This window comes from Astatotilapia calliptera, chromosome 16 (assembly GCF_964374335.1).
Source record: "Astatotilapia calliptera chromosome 16, fAstCal68.1, whole genome shotgun sequence".
NCBI classification, from domain to species: Eukaryota; Metazoa; Chordata; class Actinopteri; order Cichliformes; family Cichlidae; genus Astatotilapia; species Astatotilapia calliptera.
Genome location: NC_137437.1, coordinates 11,443,710 through 11,459,850, shown reverse-complemented (window position 1 = coordinate 11,459,850; position 16,141 = coordinate 11,443,710). Strand labels below are relative to the sequence as shown.

Sequence of the window (16,141 nt, the reverse complement as noted above, 5' to 3'; positions counted from 1 at the left end):
GTAAGTAGGTGTACAGCGCACACTGTAGTGTGTAGCACACAGGAGTATTAGCTTATTACGTACACGTTGGTAAGCTGTCTTGTTGCAACTGACGAACTGAAACAAACGAGCGTGCTGTGTGTGCAACAGCGTGACAAACATTACCTGTCCTTTTATTAACTGCACAAGTAGTGCTGGTCATAGCTGCTGGCTACCTGTGTAAGGCTGTCATGGGTCTGTAGCTCTGTCACCGTTTTAGGGAACATATTTAGTTTTAAAGTATTTAGAACATATTTAGTTTTAAAGTAAGTTTCCGGGCTTTTCCTGCCTTTCTGGAGGGATTATATTTCACTAAAAAACTATCTAATATGCATGTCCACATAATAATGATTATAATTATAATATATTAAAAAACACACGCTGTATTTTAAAGAACATACATTAAGAAGCAGATTATATTAGATTTATATTTTAAATAAGACAAAATTTGGATTTTACAGCAGTAAAATTATTGTATCTCTACAGTTTAAAAATGTAATAAGCTTTCTCCCTGCACAGAGTGGATAGTGAAACAAATGGAATCATCATAATGACATTATCCATCCATCCATCCATCCATCCTCATCCGCTTTGTCCGGGGCCGGGTCGCGGGGGCAGCAGCCTAAGCAAAGAGGCCCAGACCTCCCTCTCCCCAGCCACCTCCTCCAGTTTATCCGGGGGAATACCAAGGCGTTCCCAGGCCAGCCGAGAGATATAATCTCTCCAGCGTGTCCTGGGTCTGCCCCGGGGCCTCCTCCCGGTGGGACATGCCTGGAACACCTCACCCAGGAGGCGCCCAGGGGGCATCCTTGTCAGATGCCCGAACCACCTCAGCTGGCTCCTTTCGATGTGGAGCAGCAGCTGCTCTACTCTGAGCCCCTCCCGGATGGCCGAACCTCTCACCCTATCTGTAAGGGAGAGGCCAGCCACCCTTCGGAGGAAGCTCATTTCTGCCGCTTGTATCCGCGATCTCGTTCTTTCGGTCACTACCCACAGCTCGTGGCCATAGGTGAGGGTAGGGACGTAGACCGACCGGTAAATTGAGAGCTTCGCTTTTACACTCAGCTCCCTCTTCACCACGACGGACCGGTGCAGCGTCCGCATTACTGCAGCTGCAGCCCCAATCCGTCTGTCGATCTCCGGCTCCCTTCTCCCATCACTCGCGAACAAGACCCCGAGATACTTGAACTCCTCCACTTGGGGCAGGAACTCATCCCCGACCCGGAGTGGGCACTCCACCCTTTTCCGGCTGAGAACCATGGCCTCAGATTTGGAGGTGCTGATCCTCATTCCCGCTGCTTCACACTCGGCTGCGAACCGTTCCAGTGCGAGCTGGAGGCCCTCATCCGATGAAGCCAACAGAACCACATCATCTGCAAAAATCAGAGATGAGATTCTGAGGCCACCAAAGCGAAAGCCCTCCGCCACTTGGCTGCGCCTAGAAATCCTGTCCATAAAAATTATGAACAGAACCGGTGACAAAGGGCAGCCCTGGCGGAGCCCATCACCCACCGGGAATGAGTCCGACTTATTGCCGGCAATGCGAACCAAGCTCTTGCAACGGTTGTATAGGGATCGAATGGCCCGTAGCAATGGGCCAGACACCCCATATTCCCGCAACACCTCCCACAGGACACCCCGAGGGACACGGTCGAATGCCTTCTCCAAGTCCACAAAACACATGTAGACTGGTTGGGCAAACTCCCATGCACCCTCAAGTATCCTGGAGAGGATAAAGAGCTGGTCCAGTGTTCCGCGACCAGGACGGAAACCGCATTGTTCCTCCTGTATCCGAGGTTCGACTAACGGACGAACTCTCCTTTCCAGCACCCTGGCATAGACTTTCCCAGGGAGGCATAATGACATTATTTCATATTTATTACTTCCCCCTTCTCATTGCTTTATTATTGTAGCTGTAGTAATAAATAATAATGTAAGGATTCTGGATCAGCACCATGATGCCCATAGTATATACAGTATTCTGAAGAAGGTCTAAAATGTCCCTGTGTGTGCGTGCATGTGTGTGTTTTATTTAGATGGATTTTTAAAAAAAATATTACTCATGATATAATATTGTCCAGACATGCCTGGTAAGGACATGAGGAGGAAACAGCAGGAGCTGTGTGAGGCTACTAAAGGCAGGGCTATAACATTTTTCTGTCATCATTTTATTATAGATTAAATGCAAGAGTTGTTAGGTGTGGATAATTAGATTATAGTTTATTGCAATAGCAAGTTGTGCCTTGTTCTCAGATGGACAGCAAGTGGAGAGTGATATATGAAAAGATGGGATGGAAGGAAGAAGAGAAGCAAAGAGTGATTCACAGGCAGAGCCTAGAGCTGGGCGATATAAGATTTTTTCATATCACGATATGTTTTTTTCATTTCAGGCGATAACGATATCTATCACGATATAAGCCAAATAACTATATTTGTAAGATTTAAATGTGCCGTTGCTCACAAGTAAAATGTGAAATAATCAGCAGCTTGTTTTTATTTAAATATTTATTTCCCATAATAAGTTCAACAGGGTAGATGTACTTAAGGAACATGAGACTTTTTCAGATAAATAAAGGCAAATATTGCAAACTACACAAAAGGCAGCCGCTAAAGCGTTTAAGTTTCAAAATAGAACAAACGAAACAGACTAAATTGTCAATTCCACTTAGAAACAAAATATTAATTCTAAAAATAAATCTTAGTTTGTTTTACAGAAGAACAGACAAAACTGACTAACTTTTGTCAATATCAAATAAACTGAGAACTAAAAGGAAATTCTCAATCTCTCCTTGTTGTATAGCTTAGCTTTTCAAACAGTTTTAACAGTTACTTTAGTCTGACAAAAGCCGAATGACGAATTAGCGCTTCCAGTCAGAGACTGAGGCTACGTCCACACGTACACGGGTGTTTTTGAAAACGGAGATTTTCCGTTTTCGTTTTAAAAAATAATCCCGTCCACTAATAAAGGGAGAAATGAAGGAAAACGCTGCCATGAACATGCCAAAGCAGCAGGTGGAGCTAGATTCCTAATCGTGCAGAAATGTTGGCCAATCAGAAGTCTAGAAGCCTCGGTGGGAAAAACTAAACAAAGCTGGGGCATAAAAGCAGAACCGAGTCGTATGTGTGGAGGGACAGTAACTGTGTGTATATGTAAGCATTTAAACACTGCAGAGTAGAATTAACAGTAACAGTATTGTAGAAATTCATTTCACCGAAACAATAACGTGGCGCACAGTGTGACGTCAAAAAATGCGCACACATCCTGTTTTCTAGTCCACACGTAAATGCAAAAACGGAGTTTTTAAAAATCTTCGTTTTCAGTGACCAAAAACGCCGTTTACATGTGGACGAAAGGTGCAAACGCATAGAAAAATCTGCGTTTTCAAAAATACCCGGGTACGTGTGGACGTAGCGCATGCACCAGTTTATTGTATTTCCAGACTTGCTTTCGGCACAATTTACAGTGCACGCTACTCTGTTTTTTGTCAGACTTGAAATAGCCGAAATACCTTCACACTACGGAACTTCTATGGCTCTTCCGTTCGACAATCTCTCCGGCATTGGAACCATCATCTGTTTTCTCTTCGGTCACGCTCGGTTGATTTTTCTAGTCGGCACACTCATTTCCTCCATTACCCGGGCGGTACGGTGGCTGGCTGCTTCCCAAACAAATACACATGTGCGGCTTGGCACTTGTGCTGTACGTAACAAGTCACGTGACGTGACGCTGCGGCTGTGATTGGTTCGGCTCTGCGCTACTTAATTTGGATTGGCTGTTCTTTTTTTTTCTTTTTTTTTTTTTAAAGAGGACAAGAGCGGCGAGGTCTATCGCGATAGTTGAATTTTTCTATCGCGATACATATCGTTATCGTTCTATCGCCCAGCTCTAGCAGAGCCTAAATTATTTCTCTCAGTTTTTTGTTGCCTTATGGTTCCAAGTGCTGTCACCAATCTTTGCATTTTGTTATTATCTCATGACACTTGTTTAATCAGCTACCATCTCTCCTATGGACTTTTTAATGTTTACAGTCTCAGATCAACACAGCCCCGCCCTCCAGCACTATCAGCAGCAGGAGCAGCAGCAACCCCTCAACAGCAACATTGTACCCATCAGGTAAAACATCGGCTACGTTTGCTTTGCCTTGTTGCCCATATTAGATTCTTGATGAATGTGTGTTGTTGTTATTCAGCCTGGTTCAATGTGCCCCTTTTTAACTTTGAGCACCCGCCCCTTTAAACCTCTCTGCACGGCCCTGCCTCACAGTGGGAAAAAGTTAGCGTTCATCCTCCAGCTTCACTGTGTTTATGTTATTCTAACATAGCTGTGTCAAAAAAAAACAAACAAACAAAAAAACATAGCTGTGTCGCTACCATGTAGCACATCCTTATATACCAGCTAGCCCAACTTCAGTAACCCTACCAACGTCACTGCTGTTTAGTTTTCTGTCTTCATTTATGTTGGAAGTGATAGCAGAGCTGTACGTTTTAATTTTTTCAGAAATCTCTCAGTGAGAACATGCTATATCATGTTTAGGTGGAAACTAGCGAGCTAACTTCCTGCTAACTTCTAACTCTGTTAAAGTTAATAAATCCTGTTTTCATGGATGTCTGGATGTTAAACTTAATTGTTGCACCTGGTAAAGCAGCAACGCTGATCATTTTATTAAAGATGAAAGAATTTAGACAGTTTTTAACTCTCAGTGGTGCCACAGTGTTCGTTTGACTTTGGGACCTGAAGCAGATGGAGTTTTGGACCCAGATTACTCCGAGAGGCTCCTGACGACAATCCATCAAGCAGTGCGGCTTCATAGCTTATCAAAGTCTGACTAAAACATTTTTGACAGATTTTTGAGCGCCATGTACCACATAAAATCGGTTCGATGTCAGTAAGAACAACCAGAATTCATACATAAGGCGCACTCTCGATTTTTGAGAAATTTAAAGGATTTTAAGTGTGTCTTATAGTGCCTCCAATCCCAAATCACTTGACAAAATATTTTTGCAATGAAAATGAGACAAAACGTAAATAAATAAAAAAAATTAAAAAAAGTTTGGTCACTCTTGAATCACACATTTTTGGTTTACACATTTAGTAAGATTTCTAAAATTATATTATGAATTTAGTGTGAACTAAATACACTTTCAATAATGTTTACTGGTTTTTATATCAATAATTCAGCACACCTTTACATTTTCTCACCTCAGTTATTTGTACAGAAATACAGCATCATCTGTACAATATGTATTTGCTCCCAATTTAGAATCCTTAATTCATCTCTTATTAGGTGTAAAAGATGGGCATCATAAAATGTTTACAACAGATAAAAACAATCACTTAGTCAAAGTATTCATCCAATATCATTTCCCATTATAAAGCATCACTCAAAAAGCTACGGAAGCACTACATCAGCATTCACAACACAATAGCAGAAGCATCACAGCAATGCTGCAGAGGGGAGCTGTTTGAAATATTGCACTTCAGATCACACCTTCAGGGGACTTTCGTTCCCCCTCAGTTAATAAGGATATAAGCACACACACACAAACACAAATGAACAAATGAAGCTGGAAGCGAGTCTCTGAATATTCATTCAATGTGCAGGGTAAACACGCTTCACAATAAAACATTATCAGCTTTATCTTGACAAGGCCGGGTACACTGAAACACAAACGAATGCATGCCCCTCTATCTTTGATTGAGAAGGAAACAGAATAAATACCTGCAAGTGCTTTTCCACCAAAGCTTTTTTTTTCATATCTGCCTTCCATTTTCATGTTTTACACTTGCCTTGTTACCATTTTACTACTTTTCTACCTCCACTTGGAGAAAAAAAGGAAATCGGTTGACTTCTAGAGAACGAAAACTGTTCTATGGTAGCTGCAATTTTGACTATCCTGGTGTATATCATCATTATATGACTGTTTAAAAAAAGAAATTGAAAAACATTGTAAGACTAGTGTGAATAACCCCAGACCAGTTTCCATTGCATTTATAAAACATAGTTAAAGAAGCCGTGCCTAAATGAAGGCCGCAAACTGTGCCTGACTATAGTCATGTGCCTCAAACTGAAAAAGATTCACTTATTATCAAATTTCCCTCTAAGATGCGTACGCAGAAAAAAATCTGCGTTGCACACAAAAAAAATTCTAACCTGTATTGAAATTAAAGTAAATACGTTAACAATTCTGTTTTGCAGTGTTAGTCAGTGAGTGACTGGCTGCTCCAGTATGGGATTAGAACGATGCCACCTTATCCCATAGTCCAGCCAATCACGCGATTCACATTCGTATACGCAGCTAATCAACGTCGTTGACAGGCTATGACAGCGTCCTTATGTGCCGACACCGATGTTTTAGCTAGCAAAGCTGCGTGGCTGATGTGGAGTGAAGCCACATTAATGACAACGTGTACAGCCATTGGGGATGTGAGCAGGACAGACGGAACAATTGAAAAAGTGTGGACTTTATACCAGTTTTTAAATTGTGTTGATAGGCCACGTAAAACCAGAGTTATGATAAAAATATCTGCAATGTTTAGTTTTCTTCCTGAATACTATCGTTGTTTACATTTACTGCGGGAAGAAACGGTAAAAACGGCGTTTTATAAGGAAAATGCTCGAAAGCACTCTCCGCCTGTGAGCAAAGATGAAACCAAAACACCCCCCACCCTTTCCCATTGGTCGAAAAATGTACCATGTGGACCAATCAAAACATGGCATTTAGTTGTTAAGAAACGGGAAGAAATTTTAGGAGTGACTGCGGTTTTGAGATGAGAGATTTGCAACACAACAAAACTATTCACTATTCATGCTAGTGAATAGTTTTGTTGTGTGTGTCAGAACAATGAGGCGACTGCTGAATGTTACAGGTGTTACAGGAGTGACACATCTCCTGTTGTCAGGCCTGCAGGTATCAGGCTGTTGTTCTCCTTTATCTCATAGTGGACAGAAATAATTTTTTGGAGTGGCACAAATAATTTGTGTGGCATCAAATTTGATGCAGAACAGCTGATTGTTCTGTAAATAGGTTGAAATGTTTATTTAAAAAAACGCCTTGGCTGCATTTTTAGTTAAACAGCTGCAAAAAACTTTGTTGTTTGCATTACTCAGTTACTTTTTTAAAATAAGTAACTATATAAATAATTGTCCAACATTGGTCATTATATACTGTATTTTGCAGACAGAGAGTTACAGGACTCTCTCCCAGACCACAGACTCAAACTCATAATACAAGTCAGAGCTTTACTAAAAAAAATAAAAGATAAAGTTGTGTTTTCAAAATCGTCGGAGTTCAAGTTATTTTTACTTCCAATAGTGTTAACACACTACACAGGTCATGAACAAGATTTTTTTTTCATCTTCATTGTAAGTGGGCTAAAGCAGTTAATTAAAAGTAGTCTAACATAAATGCTGTAATTTGATTATTTTAATAAACCATGTAAGTTGGATGGATTCGATGCGGGCGTGACCACAGTGCACACGTCTGCTGTTGCTCACAGTGGTCCAAGGGACCGCTCAGGGAGTTTGTGCGTTCACTCAGACACATGAAAAATTAGAGGGAACATTGCTTATTATGTAGTTAAAGGTGCTAATAGGGGCTCATCGCTGATGATGTGGTACTTGTATTTTTATTGTATTGTAGTTCTGGTATGTGTGTCATATTTATTATTCAGTGGAGTGTGTTATGTCAGAATGAAGTCGCAGCTATGGCAAAGCAAAACAGAGTTGACCTCTATCAATACATTCCCAGGCCCTTGAGCCTTTCTAATATTAACCCCAAGTTTCAAACATCAAACAGGCCTTTAAAAGTTCAATGACTGTCCAAAATGCAGTTTCCAAAATTGTCTCTGTTAGGCTGGTTTTAAAGCCAACATTTCACAAAAAGATAGACATATGCAGTATGTGTGTAGCTTAACACCATCATTAGAGGCTAGTAAACATTGTTCAGAAAGAAAATTAGTTTGCATCAATAAGAAGCAGGCACTTTATCTAAAGACATAACTGAGACAAACATCACAGTGCAGGAAAAAGTCTCTAAGGAAGAAACGAGAAAAGAGCCTCTTTAGGATGTGACGCTGCAACCGAGGTAGCAAGAGACAGCTCGAGTTATTTGTCACCCGGCTCATGGTAAAAGTAATGAATAAATGTCACGCTATCCAGATTCGTAGCCAGGAAGAAGGGGTTGTTCACATGGCTGGTCACCCACATGATGGAAAGACTTGCTGTCCCTGGAAACTTGTGCCCAGACATAATAGACACCAAAAAGTTTTGCAAAGCTATACTGAAGTTCAGGAGTTGACGATTTTATAACAAGAACTACTTGCAGGACACAGTCATCATCCACTATTGGAAAGGTCACTTCTAAGAGGGTTTCCACCTCATCTTATGGAAGAAATGTCCTAAATATCTTACATTTCTTTACCTTTCTTTTATGTCATAAGTTTATTTCAAATGAATCCTTTTTGATTTCTGTATGTTTTCAATATGCTTTTTTTGTTGACCGAGAGTCCCTAAATGCTGATTTATCAGATTGTTAGGTTCTATGATTCTCAAATATCATAGGGTTTCCAGTACAGTCTGTGTTTTACAGTTCTGAAATTTGTGTACTGTGTTTAAAAAACAGGTCTATGCCATTTAAATAAACTCTACCAATTCTGCCAAGAGGAGCGGTCACATAGCCGCCAGAATTGTCCCAGAAACGTGTTGATGGCTAGCTAAAGTGTGTGATCGATATGCACCTTGGTCAGGGCCATTTAACCAAATCTTAATGGGGGTGTATGTATTCTTTTTCCCAGTAGGTATACTTTTGTCCCTGTGTGTATTAGAGAAAAACCTAAAAAAAAACATCTAATTTGTTCATTCAAGTCTTGTTTTTGAAAGTCATTAAAGCATGCATGCATCATGTACAGTCATTCAACCTTGGAACTTTTGACCACAGCATCAAGACTAATTGGTTCCCAATTCATTCTTCTGCCCAACAGCAACCCTGAACAAAACATTTTGAGTCATCCTTATCTGCCTACGTCTCTAAAAGTATCTACTTAATTGGGTCACAGACAGGAGGGCTGGATGGGTATGATGATGCTGAGGTAGAAAAGTTGCATTTCATGAAAACGACAGAACTGGTCGGCAACACAATGTGGGAGCAATAATGTGATATTTGCTCTTAAATGTATATGTGTATATGTATATAAAGGAGCAGTGAAAAAGTCACTAGGTCTTGGCTGCTCTTAAGCTTTGACTGCACTGTTATAAAGAATATACAGTTTTGCTTGTGTGCGTACTTGCAGATCTATCTTTGTGGGGACAAATATAGTTTGTACTCTTTAAGATGATTCTGATTTTAAGAAAAGTTTCTTTGGGAGCTTGCAAAGAAAAGCGTCTGGACTTCTTTAAGTTACTTGAAGATGTTTCACCTCTCATCCGAGAAGCTTCTTCAGTTCTACGGTCAAATGGTGGAGAGTAGGGCTGGGCGATATGACCCAAAATTCATATCTCGATATTTTTTAGCTGGATGGCGATATAAGATATATATCTCGATTTTTTTTTTTTAAAGCCATAAGTTAAGAACAAAAAGAGAGTTCTTAGTCACACTGTGTCCCAGATGTCACACGGGCACTTTTATTTACATACAGCATAGATGTACATGAAGAAATTACTCAAAAATAAATTATCAGCATTTATTAAATAATCATGGTCCATAAATAAAAGAAAATGTTGTTTTTGTGCATAACAAAAAGCTCACAATTGTGCAGTCAAAATGTAAACTAATAGACGCTGAGCATAATAACAAAGAGACAGATTTCACAGCTGCACCATGTCTCTGAACAGGTGCCATTTGTGGTCCTTATACACACACAGTACGTATCACTCCGCGAGGCTCCTCCCCGGTAGCCGTAATCCTCCGACATCGAGCCGTGCAGCTCCGTAGCTTAGCAAAGTCATATTAAAACATTTTTTGACAGATTGCTGAGCGCTGTGTACCACATAAAATCGGTTCGTGGTCAGTAAGCACAACCAGAATTCATACATAAGGCGCACTGTCAAGTTTTGAGAAAATGAAAGGATTTTAGGCCGTGCAGCCCCTCCGGGCTGCATGTCGTTAGCGCGGTTAGCTCGTTAGCGCGGTTAGCTCGCTAACACGTTGACGCCGTCCAGCCCCACGCACGGGGCCATCCGCAGTAACTCGCTAACGGAGATTTTCCGCTTTCATCTTGTCATTGCCTTGTCATTGTCAGGTGAAGCTATGGGGGAGGCGGAGTTGTGTTCAGTGAAGGAGTCCACAAAAGTGGACGAAAGAGAGGCAAATCTGCGGCTCCACAAGTATAATTATAACGTAACATAGACTATATCGATATAAACGATATTGTCACATCTTATATCTCGTATGAAAATATATCGATATTTTTTAAAAACTCGATATATCGCCCAGCCCTAGTGGAGAGTCCCAGATTTAAACCTAGTGGGAGAAACCCCCCACAGAGGGACAAAAGGACCCCCTGATGATCCTCTAATCGCCTGAGCCAAGGTGGGAAACTGGGCGTGGGTCCCAATCAGCCAGAGTTTCGGGTGTGTTCATTGTGAAACCTGGCCCCACCTTATCATGCGAATTCCTGAGGTCAGATGGCCCAGGATGTGAGTGGGCGTTAAGGCGTCTGGGAAGGGATCTCAAAACTGGATTATAGATGGCAGAGAGTTGGTGTCGTAAACCCCCGCCTCTGTTCAAAGATGGTCGCTCACAGTGGACATAGATGGCTTCTTTCACTCCTCTTTCAAACCATCTGTCCTCTCTGTCCCAAATGTGAACATTGGCATCCTCGAAAGAGTGTCCTTTATCCTTAAGATGCAGATGGACTGCTGAGTCTTGTCCTGTGGAGGTGGCTCTTCTATGTAGCATAGCATAGAAGAGCCACCTCCACAGGACAAGACTCAGCATCAGGGGGTCCTTTTGTCCCTCTGTGGGGGGATACTCCCACTAGGTTTAAATCTGGAACTCCCCACCATTTGACCGTAGAACTGAAGAAGCTTCTCGGATGAGAGGTGAAACGTCTTCAAGCAACTTAAAGAAGTCCAGACGCTTTTCTTTAGCGTCTTTAGAAAAAGCTAAAACTAAGAGGCTTTAGGATCACCTATGTCAGAATGGAAACTGTGTGTTAAGAACTCTTTAATAAGATACCAAATAGCAACTATTAGATAATGAAATAACTTGTCTACTGACATCAAGACAACATTCTGAATTAAATCACTAAAGACAACGAAAAACCATAAAACAGTATAGAGCACTTTTAATGCATTCACTCTCCTTGCTGTGAATAGAACTGCCTAAAAATGTTTTCTTTGCAACATTTAGAATAATTTAGAATCATTTAGGATGAAGGAACTCAACTACACAATGACCAAACTGTTTATGAATGTGTCTCTTTTGCTTTGATCTGGGAGTTACTATGTCTCAGTGGTGTAAATAAAAGCACTAGTTTTATGCATAGACAAGCAGCACAGTGTTTGCATGTCTGTGTGCACGTGTGTGCACGTGTGTGCGCATGCACGTGTGCATGAAACGATGACTCTAATCCCGTTCGCTCTGATTTCAACTTTCTCAATTTTTCAGCAGCATGCCTGTGGCTGAGCAGAGCTTTGACAGTTAATTCAATCAGTTTCAAACCAAATGCTCTTCTTCAAAGCCAGACAATAAGACACAGGACAGTATCTCAACGCAAGACTCAGTGTCCATGCTTACATTATGCTCGCAATAATGCATTCATATTTCTTTTAGTTAGATTTTTTTATACCATATAAGTCATATTTCAGGCCTGGAAATAGTTTTTAAATGAAATGAACAAATCTTTTCTAATTTTCTGCTGAAATAATGTTACAATGTTTTCATAACAATCATGGGAAAAAATTAGGCATTGAGTTGAGGTGAGGGTAAGGTGTGTGCTTTGCAGTGTTGGTTTGTAAGGTATGCCCCTCAGCAAGCTTCTGGAAGCTGGCCAATCAGAAAAAAGTTTAAGTTTAAGAGTGCAGGGTCTTAAAGGGCAGGAGCATAGATCAGTGTTTCCCAACCTTTTTCAGCCACAGCACATATTTCACATTAGAAAAATCACACGGCACAACACCAAACAAAAATGTCACAAAAGCATATTGATTATTTTCCCCCAAACACCAGGTAAAGTAGAATTGGCTCGGTTTGTCCCCAGTATACCTTTTTTGCTTTCTTCTGATCACCACTCATGCTAGGGCCTTCATCTGGGTCGGAGTTTTCTCCAGGATCCAGGTCAGACTGACTACTTTTTCTTTTAAAATATTTATCTATTGCTATTATGCGCTGCGTTGTCTCACTCGCAGCATGACTATTATGTAATTTCTTCTTCGTCTTCTTCTATTTTACTGGCAGTTGGCAACCAATTTAATTAGAGCAGGTAGTTGTACTGCCCTCTAGTGGAAGAGAATGTAATTGTTCTGCCCGTTACTCACCCCGATCGCTTAGATTACTAGTCAGGAGGAACCAGAGCACACCTATGTGCCGCTGCACAGTGGTTGGGAAACACCACCCGGCTCCCTCCCACAGTCCAAAGACATGCACCTAGTGAGTATAGGTTAACTGGAGACTCTAAATTGCCCATAGGTGAATGTGAGTGCAAATAGTTGTCTGTGTCTATATGTTAGCCTGCGACAGACTGGCGACCTCCTGACCAGGGTGTACCCCGGGATAGGCTCCAGCGCCCCCACGACCATGAAAAGCATAAGTGGAAGAAAATGGGTGGATGAAGTATGGGTAACTGATGACCTAAGCCTCACAGGGTTAACAGAAAGCTACTGATACAACAGCCCCCACAGGAGGTTCTTCCAGCCCTGCAGATGACGTCTACAGCTTTGTTAGAGCCTCTTCACATGGAGTAACTCACTTTGCCTGCATTGGCCATCCTATGAGAATAAATTTCAGTGGGTTGATTTTATAGAAATTGTCTAGTTTCTCAAATAATGCATGCTTATCTTGTGGCTAAAATGCAGACACCAAGGACAAATGGTTACTTATGTTATACTTCTTTGAATTCCACTTTCCTGAAGGGTGCGTGTAGCTGGTGCATTATAGAGTAGTAACACAAAAACAGGGCACGCTGAGAGCCTTGTGCTCATCATCTGATAATTAAATTTACATCACTTATACACAGTTAGGCACTAGCTAGCTATAAACAGCTACAACAATGTACTGTACATTACTACTTTTTAAAATGAGAGGGTTCAAGTTTTGAATTATTTTTTTTTAAAAAGCTTCTACCAACATGTTTTCACTTGTTGGATTTCTGACAAATGAAACGCACCCCAGTACTCACGACTGGTGAATGTCAGCCTGAAATTTTCTATTAAGACATACGAGAGCAAAGGGCTGACACCACACTTAACCACACACCATGAAATCAACTGTGTCTGATTGTGAGCAGCTGCTCTTGAAGGCCAGCTTGCATGTTAGTAGGGTCCTGAATTTCTTATGTGTGTTACATGGCGCACTGCCCTTCAGTTCCTTGCTTAGTTTTGGGTTACAGTCTCTAATGCTAATGAGACTAAAGACTCTGGCAGTGTACACTGTAAGCATAGAGCCCCTGGTCAGTTTTGTCCAGTGACAAATCCAATAAAGTCTTTAGCAGTGATGACAAAAAGGGAAAAGCCACTACTGCTGTGAGTAATTTCATCGTGGACAGAAAGCAAGAAAAATCAAGAAAGAATGTAATCTCAAGTACAGCTTTATTTCATTGCCCAGCTCTGGTTTTACAGACAGCTACGGTGTAACATGTCAAATGCTATTCCAACATTATTCAAACCAGCTGACCTCAGTTTTTAGCAAACCTTTTGACAGTTGCTACATGGACAAATCAGACAAATAAAAGAACTGCTCAAAACAGAGTCAAACAACTATGTGGACATTTCAGAATCCAGCACCAGATCAACATTCCCCAACACATTTTGCAAACATACAGCTTGTTTCTATGGTCAGGCGTGATCCATGTGGGCATCAGATAAGATGATTTTCGACACTGTTTGCCTTGCGTGACTCTCTAACAGGCTCCTTTTCCTAGTTTTGTTCCCCTTAGGTGGTTTAAACCACCTTATCTGTCATTCACTGTCAAAATCAGCTGGCAACAATAGGCTTATCATGGCAATACTGGCCCAGATAAGTATGGCATCTCCTCTATTTATTTCAGTTTGTTCATGTTTTTGTGAACACTGTCATTTCATGAAGAAAACCGTGAGAAAAGGAATATATAAGAAATCAATCCAAACAAGCCGACTCACATGATTTCAGCCAAGATCAGGTTAGTGTGTGGTAAGACACTGATACTGGCGTTGTAGGTATGTCGTAGTACACATGCAGCACTTACTAAAATGTAGTAACAAAACTGAGTTAAGACTGGAGTCAGACTTTTGTCTCACCTGGCCATGAAATGCAGATATGAGTATGCAGAAGATCCAAAAATAGCTCAATTCAGGCTTAAGAACACTAAGGCTTCATAATGCTGCATTTTCTATTATAGATATGACATATAACAATTTTAGATGGCAAAATTAAAGGCAAATTGCAGTTGAGCTAAGAGTAGTCGCTGCTTTATTGTTCTTGGCAGCACATGGGGACATGGGGAAGTGGTTTTCTCTAACAATTCTGGTTAACCTTTTGCTTCATTTAGCAACCATAGCAACATATTTTGTTTGCAAAAGCAAAGCAACACTTACACTCTCACCAATGTCGGTGCAGGAGGGGGCTTCATTTGATTCCTGAAGACCTGAATCTAAGCTCATTTTAACTTGACACCGATGTGTAGCCATGTCGGCATGGTGATTTCCCTTAATTAAAGACTTGTTACTGAATCATAAATCGTCTGTCGATATTTATGATAAATAAAGTCCAGCTGAAGACCTGATACATAGATATATAGATGTTGATATACTCACCATTTATCTGTCAGCTCACTGTGAGCAGCAAAGAAAGAAACTGAAGCTGTTCGTAGCCTCGTTGTGAAGAATGATCTCTTGTCGATCACCAGAATGAACTTTGGTCTAAGCGTTAAACTAACAGGATAATAACATTGTGTACGGCTGGCCCACCACCAAAGTTGCCTAATGTAGCACTCAGATGAAGGTATCATTTTAAATGGGACACAGCTACATCTCATGCATATGCGTTCTCAAATCTCATTTTATGTCATCTCCTGCCAAAGAGAGTGCAATTGCTGTCTCTTGATTACAGGTATTATGTCCTTCTTTTTCAGTCCTTAAGGACGTACATTATGTCTGCAGGGAGCTACATACACATGTGTATATCGTGTGATTGCAGAGCACATATCCGTGGCGACAGCTTATGATTATAGCTCAGACACAGTAATGCAAGCCGCTGTCAGCAAAAGGTACCAAAAAAGCGCCATCAGCCAGTCATCAAGTACCATCTCCCATGATAAATTCACTGCATGCATAAGTGCATAATACATAATATTATCTCATTTATATCTTGATCTTGACTCTCCTCCAATTAAGCACTCTGGACTTTAGTTTTAAGCAGGTGCAGTCCAAATAAGAACAGACATAAACCTCTCTGAAATCATATGAGACTCCTTTATGTGTTGACATTTTCCTCTTCATATCAATGCATAATCTAGGACACACCACATCGCACATTAAAATGCAACTTTATGCAATAAAATCGGAGTCTGGACAGGACCAGATTAGTGGATGATTCTTGATCATGTCATGCTTCAAACTCCTTTTCTTTCTCACTGTAATCTCACTGAATTGAAACCTCTGAAGCATCCTGCGCTCCATTAAACGTCTCCAGGCTTACTTTCTTTTTTTAGGAAAAACCAACCCAAACAATCTTCTCTACAAAATCAAAATAATATTATGCAGTCTATAAGCAGGATTATTATAAGGCGCTGAAGCGGTTATGTAAATGGCTTAAACTATGGCTTTCTCAGTGTTTGCTGTATAGTCAATGGTGTGCAACTCTCAATATACTCAAATAATGTGACCTGGGAGAAGGTCTGTTATCCTAATGGTGCACCAAAATCTTTTTAAAATATCAGTGAAAAGGTCACTCCAACTGTATGATTTTTATTCCACCCAGCAAAAACTAACTG

General features: G+C 40.8%; 1 protein-coding gene across 2 annotated transcripts in view; it reads right to left on the bottom strand.

Moving 5' to 3' along the window:
- The window catches only part of plcl1 (phospholipase C like 1), a 143,076-nt gene that overhangs the window by 43,769 nt on the left and 83,166 nt on the right, over nucleotides 1-16,141 (bottom strand). The gene's annotated exons all lie outside the window — the stretch shown is intronic.